General features: G+C 39.6%; 1 pseudogene; it reads right to left on the bottom strand.

The window, feature by feature from the left end:
• Positions 1–7590: 7590 nt before the first annotated feature.
• LOC138164079 (OTU domain-containing protein 5-like) lies at positions 7591–9252 on the bottom strand (annotated as a pseudogene).
• Positions 9253–11977: the final 2725 nt, after the last annotated feature.

Genomic DNA, 11977 nt, shown 5'->3' with positions numbered 1-11977 from the left:
TTCCTTCCTTCCTTCCTTCCTTCCTTCCTTCCTTCCCCCCTTTTCTCTCTTCTATGAGTGTTATCTGTGAGACACTAGTGTAAAACACTGAAGCTCTGCTTATATAACTTAGCTTACTGTTGCTACCTTGACTGTGATACTTGAATTCTATTTCTATCCTTCTTTCTGACTGCTTTGCTACATTAAATGGACACACCTTTAAACTTTGACTGTTTTAGTTTGGCTACAAACATTTCCTAGATTGTAAGAGTCCTCAGTCACTGGTGTTATATTCATGGTACTGCTTTCGAAGACCTCTAAGCTGATCTCTGTTAAATCCAATGTCTCCCAATACTGTCATACTTGTCCTAGCCTTGAGGGGTTAAGCTGAAAGAATGTAGGATTTGCTCAGTCAGGGAAGACTATATCGACAAAGTGAATTTGAATAAATATACACAGACTACATAGTAAATGTTGTTAAATAGAGAAAGTTACAATGTTGTAGAAAAATAAAATTTATTTCGATATAAAGGTAGATTTTAAAAATCAATTTAGTGATATTCTTCTTACTCAATTTAACAAAGATACATTAAGCATTTTCACTATATATAAAGTTCTGTGAGAATAAAAATATGTATAAGATTTTTAGAATCTTCCTTATTTGTTTGAATGAGGTTTGTCTATTAGGAGATAATTCATCAATTAACATTTATTAAATTTCTACTTTGTGCAAGCATTGTATTCATTAGATATTCACAAATCAGTTATGCTAGATTAGATATACAGAAATTCATACATTCAGAAAATAATTATTTATCCCCTACTCTATGTGTGACTTAAAATTTTGATTTTAGCACATTTATGGAATCCAAGGGCTAACTTAATTATACCTTTTGTAAAACCTCCTTGTTGGCTCTTCTCCCACTCATTTCTTCTAAAATTATCTTACCAATATAGTTTGTATTACACAATAGTCACTAAAAAGATAGCTAGATATACACATTTTAATAGTATAGGATAATCATGTTATTGCTAAAACAATGTCATACCAGGGATCTGTTAGCATCATAAGAAAAATGTTACAAGGGTGACTAGATGGCACAGTGAATAGAGCACCGGCCCTGGAGTCAGGAGGACCAGAGTTTAATTCTGGCCTCAGACACTTAACACTTACTAGCTGTGTGACTTTGGGAAAGTCACTTAAACCCAAATGCCCTTCATAAAAAGAAAGATAAATGTTATAAAATGAGTGACTGACTAGGAAAAGTTAATAGAAATATTTTTTACCTTTATAATATTTGTGGCCAGGGCAAACTGAGCAGAAATTTTCCTGTGGATTGAATTGAGCCCATTGCTTTGTGGGTATATCTTATGTAACTAGATTGTAAAATGCTTGAGGCCATCATCTTATGCTTCTTGAATGCCACATTCAACCCAACTCTAAAGCTCTTAGTGCTAAACCTTAGTGTTCTTCCTTACTGGTCCAAAGGAAAGAGCCTGGGGGAGAAGTAGGAGATTCAGATTTTGGTCTTGTATCTTCCACTACTTTTGCTGATTAGGAAAGATCAGGAAAGGGGGAAGATTCTAATGCCATGTACTCTGCAAAAAAACACAACAATAAGACATTTGAATAAAAATAAAAGTAACTTCAATGACTTGTCCCTAATGCAGCCTCTAGTTCAGAGGAAGTTTGCCATTCTATTTTTTACATCATCTAAATCAGTCATTCATTCTCAATTTTTATACTTAAGTCTGAACTGATGGAAAACTGACTTATATTTGAAACCCAAGGGGCCACTACCTAGGCAACATGTGAAAATAACCTGGGAAAGTTAGCATCAGTATTCCAGGTAGAGTGCTGCTGCCCCCACCACATCTTTATGAATGCTAGTTTATAGACTGTGCCCAGGCACGTTTGCTTATTCCTAGACATAGATGTCATTGTTCATCAATTACCAGGAAAATGTATACAATTGTCATGATATTGTGAAGGATAAAATTTTCCAAAATAAATCATTAGTAGTATTATGAAGGAAAAATTTCAGGAGACAGGCAATCCCAGCACCAGCTCTATCACTACATGTACTAAGAATACAATTATACAGAACTGCTTATTATTAAATTAAGTCCAGTCCTAGAAGCAAATCTATGATGTGCTTCTGTGCATTTTAAAAAGGTCTTTTAGCCAAGTACCATAATTTAGTGAGCTGGAACTTTCCCACAGTACCACAAAGGAAATTTATCTTCCTTTTCCACAATGTATCATACATTGCAGCAATTATTAAGAAAAGATGGAATCAAATTCCGGCAACTAATAAGACAAAAGCAACCTGCTTGCAAGAGTTCAGAAGGAAGTCTGTTTGCAGCTGCTGCACTGCAGAGGGTCACCATTTCCCAGAGCCAAAATCAAATGTGATGTGGCCAACTTGCCAGAATTTTAGCACCCTGTCCCCAAGTCTGGTGGAAGCCAACAGTAAATTTGCAATTTTGCGTTCCAACTTTTTAGCCAGTTTGTTGTTATTTCAGGGGTCTCCAGATGGACTTTGGTGTATTTAGTCTATTTATGAGTTAGTGCTCAGTGTTAGGCAGGATCACCGTATATTCTGGAGCACTGATGTGTTTCCATATAGATTTATTGTCCAAGCCTTTGCAGCAAACTGTGGTGGGGGCTCTTTGCAAAGTGACTTATAATAAAACATTTTAAATGTGTTGTCCATGGGGCATTGTTTTGCCTGCCCCAATGGTTTTGTAAGAGCTGCAGAGGATCCTGATTAGAGAATCAAACATCAGCTATACTACCTTTGGAGATGCTAAAGACAACTTGTAAACTCCTAGCATTTTGTTCTGTGAATAAAGGGCTCTACAGGGTTTTACAGGATATTTCTCCTATTTTGGTTATATGTTTAAGAGAAGTTGAGTGATTTATCAAGATGATAGAGGTACCCCTTAGGTATGAGCATCTCTGCTGTCAACAGTTTTTGGGGATTTGAAGATTGCCTAATGAGGAAAGGTAGAATTAGGAATCAGAATCAATGATTGATCCTGCCTGAGGTCAAGGGCCTAGGACTACCCTTAATGCTATTTTGGATTTACCATAGATTATATTATATGAATCCCTATTAACTAACTGAAGCCTCTTAGCCTTTTTATATAGGTGAATTAAGAGGAGAATGAATATATAGAACAGATATGAATGAGGAAAAGAATAAAGTCCTGCCCTCTTTCTTATGGTAATAGTAAGAAAAACGAATATCAGATGATTTTTATCACAAGTAGCGGGAATCAATTCCTTCCTCACAGGTTGCCACTTTGAGTTACTGCCCAAGTGACTAGACCTTTGAAGATAAGTCCATGATGATATTCCAGATTTCCTGTACCCTAAAGATTGCAACCTGCTTTATGTAATGAGGGTAAATAGCAGACAATCCTAATTTGCTTTGACTAGAGCACACCCCATGGAGTGCCAAGCTGGCATTCAGGCTACTTCCTGGACAATTCATGGTTCGAATGTCAAGGGTTTCTTGCTTTGGGATGATGCAGCAAACCCTATGTAGTATATTGTCCCCCTCTGTATCACGACTGAAATTGGGAAGAGTTGCACCATCAAAACTGTATAGAGAAGACTGGCCAAGTCAGGAGGTGTGGCCCAATCAGTGGACTTCAAAGGATGTTTCTGTGTGTGTGTGTGTGTGTGTGTGTGTCTCTCTTTGTCTCTCTGTGTCTCTTTCTCTGTCCCTCTATCTCTATCTCTCTGTCTCTATCTGTATTTCTGTTTCTCTGTCTCCCTCTCTCCCACCACCCTTATATTCCCATTTCTTGAGAATATATAATAATTTTTCCAATCTCTCCAGGGAAATGTGGAAAAGAGACTACATATCCTAACCCAGTGATAGCCAACACATACACATGCTGGCTTAGGCCAGCATGAAACTGGACCCCAAAGCTTTAGTTTGCTCCCCTGCTTTTGTTTCTTTCCTGACTATAGATGGTTCCAGGCTGACTACGGTTGGGGAGGATCATCTGGAAATCAGTCTTGCATTTATTGGAAATGACTCAAAGCAAGAGGATGATCTCACCTTTGGCTTCGGTTGTCAGGAGATATTGATGTGGTTGAAGTTATTTGGATAATGAATATCTTCGTTATCTTATGAGTTACAGGTGAAATGACAATTCAGTTTCTTGTTTTTTATACTTGTCTCAAAGGATAACAAAAAAGAGATACTATCAGACCCAGAGAGACTGGGTTACATCTTCATTTATTAAGAGACCCTTCTACACTCTATACTCAGTCTTAGGGACCAGTCTGGCCTCTAAGAACATCTGAACTGTCTCTTGGATTCTATGGCTCTTTATGCCCTTATCCTGGAGTGCTGAGGCAAATTACTTGATGCCTAGATTTGTTCAATGAATAAAGGGAGGGGTGGAGAGGAGAGGAAGTAAAAAAATACCCAATGAACTTTGTAAATCTAGTGTAGGAATGCTATTCATTTCCTACATACACAAACACTGCCAGTCCCTCCTGCCTGCCCCCTGCCCTAAACATAGGGCATCTAAAACTAGAGACTACTAAGCATACATTAACAAAGACTGAAATAATATATAAAATAAGTTTCGAATCATTCCCCACCTGGTAATTGCCTTTCCCCAGAATTATTGGAATATTACCATGACTCTGTACCAGTGTAGCATCACCATTTGTAAATTAGAATATCCCAGCCTCTTGATTTTACAAGATTGCTTCTAAGACTGAAAATATACATCTCAGGATCATTGCTTAATCATCTATGCTCAGGAAAAAAGAAATAAAAGCAGAAGAGTATAGCACTTTGAGATATGACCTCAAGCTCATCCATATCAGAACATGATGTGGCTTCTCTATGAGAGCCATGTATTATTAATGGAAAGAAGTAATCTAGCTTTTCCTCACCCCATCATAAGACAGTTGTGAAGAGTTCTTAAAGGACTGATAAAGGGAAAAGGAGAGATCAAGAGAGTGGAGTCACTTTCTTCAAGGCCCATGGAGTGGGTAAATCTGGGATCAGTGGTTAATTCTCTCTGACAGTAGCTCTGATATATCTTCCTCTTTTCCTTCAATCATCATGAATTTTGTATCATACCAAAGTAGCAAGCAATGAGCAACATATCTCCTTATATGTAGACAGGGCATAGTCTTATCTCTCCGTGAGATTCACTGTAGTTAGCACAGACCCAGGAAAGCATGATTTTTACTGCCCATTACATATACACTGATGGCCATTGGGTTTGTGGGATAGGCTTGTGGGGAGGATATTTTACTTCAAACTTTTAATTAAGTAAAACAAAACAAGGTTAGTCTTAAAAGATGTTAGTGACACACCAATTCTAACCTTCATCACTCACCTATTAAATGGGAGTAAGAGAGAGTATTACTGGTGGACAGAACAGTCTGTTTTCCAATTAATTTAAAGAATTACATGTCACCTTCTAAAGAACAAAATCTAGATTCATTTCACGTGTCTCCCTGGGACAGATTGCCTTCTCAAGCAAAAATAATCCTCTATTTTATAGTTCTAATGGCCAGTTTTGTCTAACTAGTTCCCCCTTATTTACGGAATATCATTTCTTCTACTTGACTTTGGGCCTCTTGTGTGTGTATGTGTATGTGTTTTGTGTTTCCATGTTTACTCTGTTCTTTTTCCCCCCTTTTCCAGCTTTACCTACCTTAATTCTTCATTTCTCTACTCTACCTGTTCACAGGTATATTCTGCTGAGATTAACCGAATAATTTAACATTGGGAGGGGTGGCTAGGTGGCTCAGTGAATAGAGCACTGGCCCTGGAGTCAGTAGAACCTGAATTCCAATCCTACCTCAGACACTTAACACTTACTAGCCAGGTGACCTTGGGCAAGTTGCTTAACCCCCATTGCCCTCCAAAAAGCAAAAGAAAAAAATGTCTGTTTGGGATGGCTAAGTGGCACAGTGAATAGAGCACCAGCCCTGGAGTCAGGAGGACCTAGGTTCAAATCCAGCCTCAGACACTTAACACAAAACTAGCTGTGTGACTTTGGCAAGTCAATTAATCCCAACTATCCTCCAAAAAGCAAAACAACAACAACAAAAAATAATATTGGGTAAGAAACAAATAAATCAAAGACAAATGAATTCACCAGTATACTAAAGGCTGATCTTGGATTTCCTAAGGAATTTCCATAAATAAGCTTTCATATGCTCTTATTTCAATTGTTCCTGCCTTCTTAAAGACATCAAGTACTTTAAATTTCTGAACTTATGACGATTGATCTAGTTTTACATGAATCTTTAAAAAAACAATATCATGAAATGTTTATAAATTCCAAGTATTGAGTAAATAAGCTACTAATTTCTTCTTTTTAACCCCATAGTTCGCAGTTCTCATTCTCTTTCTCTCTCTCATAAACTTAAAATGTGGAACACATGAGCATATCAGTTTTTCTATGTTATTTCTATGTTTCTATCATACTCAGTCTTTCTATGTTAGTTGCATAAAACTTATCATCTTGTGTTTCTGTTTGAAATGTGTCTAATATGATGATAATGATTATAACAATAATAACAAAATTAATAATATCTCTATTTTAGGAACAGATACTCCAAAAATATTTAATTTACCTTTATTCTAAATCCAGACATTCTAGACTATAGAGGGAAATGTCCAAATTGGCATAGCTCTCCAATGCCTTTTTATATTTCTCTACTCCAATACTATGTGAGGTTTCATTCACAGGAACATTGAACAAGGGAAAAGTTATAATGTTAAAATATGGCTTGAGATTAACATCTTAAAAACAATCATTATTCATTGAGACATGAAAAAAACTGCAACTACTATAATATCCTGACCTATTCCCTTCAAGGAACCTCAAAATTCCTGGGATCAATATACTTGAATGGAATAGAATTCAATGCCCTTAAGTGCATCAAGGCACAAATCATTTCAAGAAGAGTGGGGAGACAAAGATATTCACTGCATAACAGCTGATCTTTACCATTGACCTACTTCCTTCCTCTGGGTTTTGGTTGCTGTTGTTGTTTTAGCTTTCACATATATTCAAACACAGAAAAACCTGGAATGTTTTTTTGTTTTGTTTTGTTTTTTTAGAAGATAAAATTACATTTCAATAAAGGAAGAAGGGGGAAGACACCCAAACACTGATGACTCAGACTTCCTCCAGGCTGAGGGGGGGTGGCCTATGGATTGCCCCACCCCACCACTCACCCCCTCAAGAGGGGGCAACAGAGATGGGGGCCCCAATTTCCCTCCTTTGACAGGCATATCTGAAAGGTGGTGGGGACAATGGTGGTCTAAGGGGCCACTGTGGTTCTCTAGTGTTTCTCAGGGCCTGCCCACATTCATTCTGCCACTGAAGCCATGTTGGAATTTAGGTGCAGAGATCAAGGAAGAAGGTGGGCATTATTTGAGGGAGCTGGGGGTGGGGGTGGGGTGAGGAGGAGTAAGGTAGAGGGAGGCATGTGATCCCATGGGTGGCCAAGGCTGGACAAGAGTGCGAGAATCCCCCGAGGTCTGGCCAGGCCAGGGGAGGGAAGAGCAGAAGGAGGGGAGAGGGTGGGCAGGAGGCTCTAGTCCCTGGTTATCAACTCTTGTCTGGTGGGGGATCTCTGTGTCCTGTGTTTTTCTTCATACTGTCCAAATATTTCTTTTGGGAGATGGCAAGGACGGAAGCAAGGATTTCATTATCATCCCAGCCATTTAGACCAAAGGCGCTAGCTGGATCAGGGCCAGGCATTCTAGTGCAGGGACACAAAGGGGAAGGTGGCTTGGTCTCCTCCTATCACCTACTGGCTGCTTGGACCTGGTGCACATGATGAGGGGGTTTTGGCAAGAGTGAGGGCATGGCCTGGTGAGCGTGGGTTGGGGCCCAGCTCTGGGCTAAGGTCCTGCTGCTCAGGGAAGGGAGGGGTGCTCCACTGCCTGGGGGACCTGCCACTCCACTCCTCCAGACCACTAGAGGCTGCTGCTGTGGCAAAGCTGCAAGTGGCTCTGGCTTTCCAGGGCTGTGCTTGCCCCCTGGCCTGCTGAGCTTGCTTCTCTTGGTCTGGAAGCCACTGCAGGTAAGACTCTGGCCACCTGCGCCTCAATGGCCTCATTGGTGGCTTCCCAGTCTGTAGCTTGCTTCTTATCCTACAGCATCTGCTGCTCAATCCAGGACTCCTCTGATGTTTTAATGACATTCTTCCTCAGGGACTGGTCAGCAAACCCTGGCTTGAAGGAGGGGAGCCCCAGCCCCATACCAAAGATGGCTTTTTTGGGGTTCACCACTGAGTTGTAGTGGACATTGCTATGATAGCTGACCTGGATGGGCTTGTCCTCATTCTGCTGAATGCCATGAAAGTGTTGATGGGCTCTGTGCTGTACTGGGACACCTCGACAGGCTGGCTCCTCCATGGCCTGCATCTAGATGTGGCTCCCATGGTAGTTATTTTTCCTTTTCAGATTGGGTGAGATGAGTGAAAGTATTCTCATAAAATGAGGGAGACAGTCACCAGACTCGAGCTAGTTCCCCAACCTCCCTAGGCTTAAGTTTCATTTTCTTGTAAATCACCTGGTGGTATGCCCCTTCAGCCCCTCCCTTTTCCTGCCTGGTGCTTTTTGTGACCACCCCTTTCTGCTGAATATGGATAATCATAGCTATGTGTCTTTGTATTGGGTAAGAGGGACTTTCCAGGTTCTTACGTAGACTGTGAGACCTTTCAATCCCACCAGTGGGTTGATGGTCCAGATTTAGGGAAGGGGTGGTGGGAGGGTGTTTCCGGGTTTTGTTTTTTTTTCCTAGAATTGTTTGTGTTAGGGTATATAACTTCTTGTTAGACTCTTGTTGGGTGCCTCTCTATACCCAGCTTGTCTGGAATAGGTCATGCCCAACTCTTCTGAGGCTTGTCTTTAGAATAAAGAGCTTCTGTTTCTAGCTAGAGAAACCTCTGAGTTTTATTTGGGTAAGGATCTGTAGGATCTTTATCCCATACAAGGCTGATGTAGGTGGTGAAGTCTTCTGTGACATAATTGGAATAGCCGGCATTCTTCATCAGATAATCCACGAAATGTTTCTGGACAGCCTCATGCATGTCCTGCTCACCACACACCTGGTCCACTCCTCTTTTATGCCGGGCCACTTCCAAAGGGGACTTAGGAGCAGAAGGGTTGAGGCTGGTTCTCCTAGCCCGAACCTTAAGGCTTCTACTAAAATCTGTCTTGTCTATCATGCCCACTGGCCTGAACAGGCACCATCCTCTTTCATCTGTTTGATGATAAACCCTGTCTTATCCTGAAGGGCCTTCTCAAACCAGTGCTTCTGCTGCTCCAAGTTGGCCGTGTCCTCCACTCAGACAGCTGCCTTGTCCTACTAGTCCTTGCTGTTGTAGCCTGAGCTGCCCAGGCCCAAGATACCCACACCGCCTCCGGGAGGCACACTGAGACTGACACTGGGGCCCGCCTGCTGCTGCCACCTCTTCCTGTATTCCATTCCAAGCAGCAGCCACCTCTCGTGCCTCCGCTGGAGACACCCACTGCGCCCAGACCCTGGCCCAGACCCTTGCCCAGGCTGAACTTGTAACTGTCCCTGGTGGAGGCCAGACCCCCAGGGCCTGGGGGAGGCAGCGAGACCCAAGGGCGGCCGCCCAACAAAGGACCGGCCCCCCTGCCACCCTCGCAGCTGCTGTCTGGGCCAGAGCTAGCAGGTGGCGGCCCAGGAGGCAGGGATGGCTTCTTCTTGGGCAGGATGGTCCTGGCCCTCCTGGCAACAGCTCAGGCCCTGAATAGCAGGAGCGGGAGCTGAAATGGGTTTTTAGAGCAGGTAAATATTATTTACTACTATTTTCAGTTGAATTTAAAAAAGGTTTTTAATATATTTCCAGATTTCTTTGAAAGTTGAAGATTATATTCACATAAGAATACCTCGACTCCCTTTGTATGGCTGTTTTTTTTCCCCATGACAATAAAGCTCTGTTTTACAAGGTATGTATTCCATTTGCAGATCTAGTTTATGGAGTTGTCATGTTGTAATATATTATTTCATTCCTTTCTGTGATTTGCTGTGGCTACAGAATAATTTTAAATTAATACAATTTCTTTTTCTTTCTAATTGAAGGTCTTTCTTCTGTTCACTTGCAAAATTTATTTGTTATTGAAACTGTTAAATTTAGCCACTTTCATTTTCTTTAATTTGAAGCAAATTTCCTTTTCCCTCTCCGAAACGGAACTCCTGCAATATGAATAGGGTCTCATTTGGGAATTTGTTTCCTCCATACAGAAGTTTTGGCTATATATTTTTTTCTTTTGTATTATATGCTGAATTATGGGGGTTTAAATTTTTATCAATTGATTTTGATTTGTCATCTTCATTGATAATTTTCTGGGAATTATAATCCCTTGGGTTTTTTGTTATTGTTTTTGTTTTGTTTTGTTTCTTCTGAAAATGTTTCTTTCAGAATACTGCTTTTGACTTATGTAATCTTCAATGCTATTTGCTTCATTCTGTCAGATTTTTCTCTACTTTAGTATTTTTGTGTTCCCAAATGATTATTTCTTTCTCTTATTTGTGAAGATACTCCATTATTAATTCAATTTTTTAGCCTGCTAATTGAGTTCTCTCCCCCATCCTCCCACCCCCCCAGACATCAAGTGCTCTAAATTCTCTTCTGTATGTATTCCACTATTATTTTATGTTTTTTGTCTTCCTTTGAAATTTTTGAAAGTATTTTTTTCTTAAATACTTTTTTGGGAGTCCGAAGGATTCTGTAATTCAACATTAATTCATTTTTCCTTGGCTTATAGTGTTTAATAAATACCAGTATTATCTTTGAGGCCAATCAAGCAGTATACAAGTATACATTCAATTGTTTCAAAAAGATAGATTCTGAAAAAATTAAAATTAATCATGAGATTAAAGTAGAAGTAGAATTACTACAAAGTAATAACAGACAATATTTTGCTCAATCAAATCATACCTATCTTCCATTTGGGTGGAGTTTTTTTAATGGTATTTTTCCAGTTTTTTTTTTAATACAAAATTCTTGAGTATCTTTACGAAAATTAAGTCCATAATAAATGTGTTATCCCACTTCATGCTGGTCCTTTCTATTTCTAAATTTAAGGTACTTGATAAAGCAATTAATATTAGTATAGAGACACAGACAAGTTCATATATCCAACTAATTAAAAACTGTTCAGAACAGCTGGGAATCACTAAGTGAACATTAGCCACATTCTATATTTATTATTTCTCTTAACTGAATTAGTTGAATTGTTAAGGATTTAAATCCTTAAAAACATCTGATTTCTGTCAGCTGCTAATATCATGTTCAATTGAAATAAAAATAACCTTAAATGATTAGATAACAAAGCATATTTCATTTTTTTATTTTTTGGAGAAATACAGTTTGTTATTGTTTAGTTATTAGAATTTATTCATTCATGCATATAAATTATCTAAATTATCTTGTTTAGCAAATGTCTAAATATTAAAATGGCTAGAATCTGCATTGGTTTAACAGAGATGTAATGACACGTTTTTCCTAGATCATCCAAATTAGAATCTCACTGTTGATCTGATGTGGACTGAGGGTTTTATGAATAAAGACTTGTCTCTATGAGTTTGCATGTTTGTTTATCTTAATATATCTTAATTTCCGCACCCACAGTGGAGGAACAGACAATGACTTTAGGCCTCATACACTTGGCACTACCAGAAAAACCTTCTGTTTTGGACTGTTGTAGCAGCAAGCACCCCTGCATCCCCAGGGTGTCTGCCAGCACAGGTTCTTGGATCTGCTTTGATAAAGGAAAGCAACTCAAAATGGGTTAACAAGCTTACTTTAATCAGTCAGATATGTATCGTTCACCTAGTTCAGGGGGAAAAGGTCAGCATCCCGAACTTCAGGGTATACAGACAGAATTGTCAAGACAGAGAAACAGATCAAATAGACAGTTTCCAAACTGTCCAACCATTACATCCATACCCAATC

The sequence above is a fragment of the Petaurus breviceps genome, unplaced genomic scaffold, assembly GCF_028583685.1.
Source record: "Petaurus breviceps papuanus isolate PSGF00001 unplaced genomic scaffold, PetGlider_PUasm1.0 189, whole genome shotgun sequence".
Taxonomy (NCBI): Eukaryota; Metazoa; Chordata; class Mammalia; order Diprotodontia; family Petauridae; genus Petaurus; species Petaurus breviceps.
This window is presented reverse-complemented; position numbering and strand designations above follow the sequence as displayed.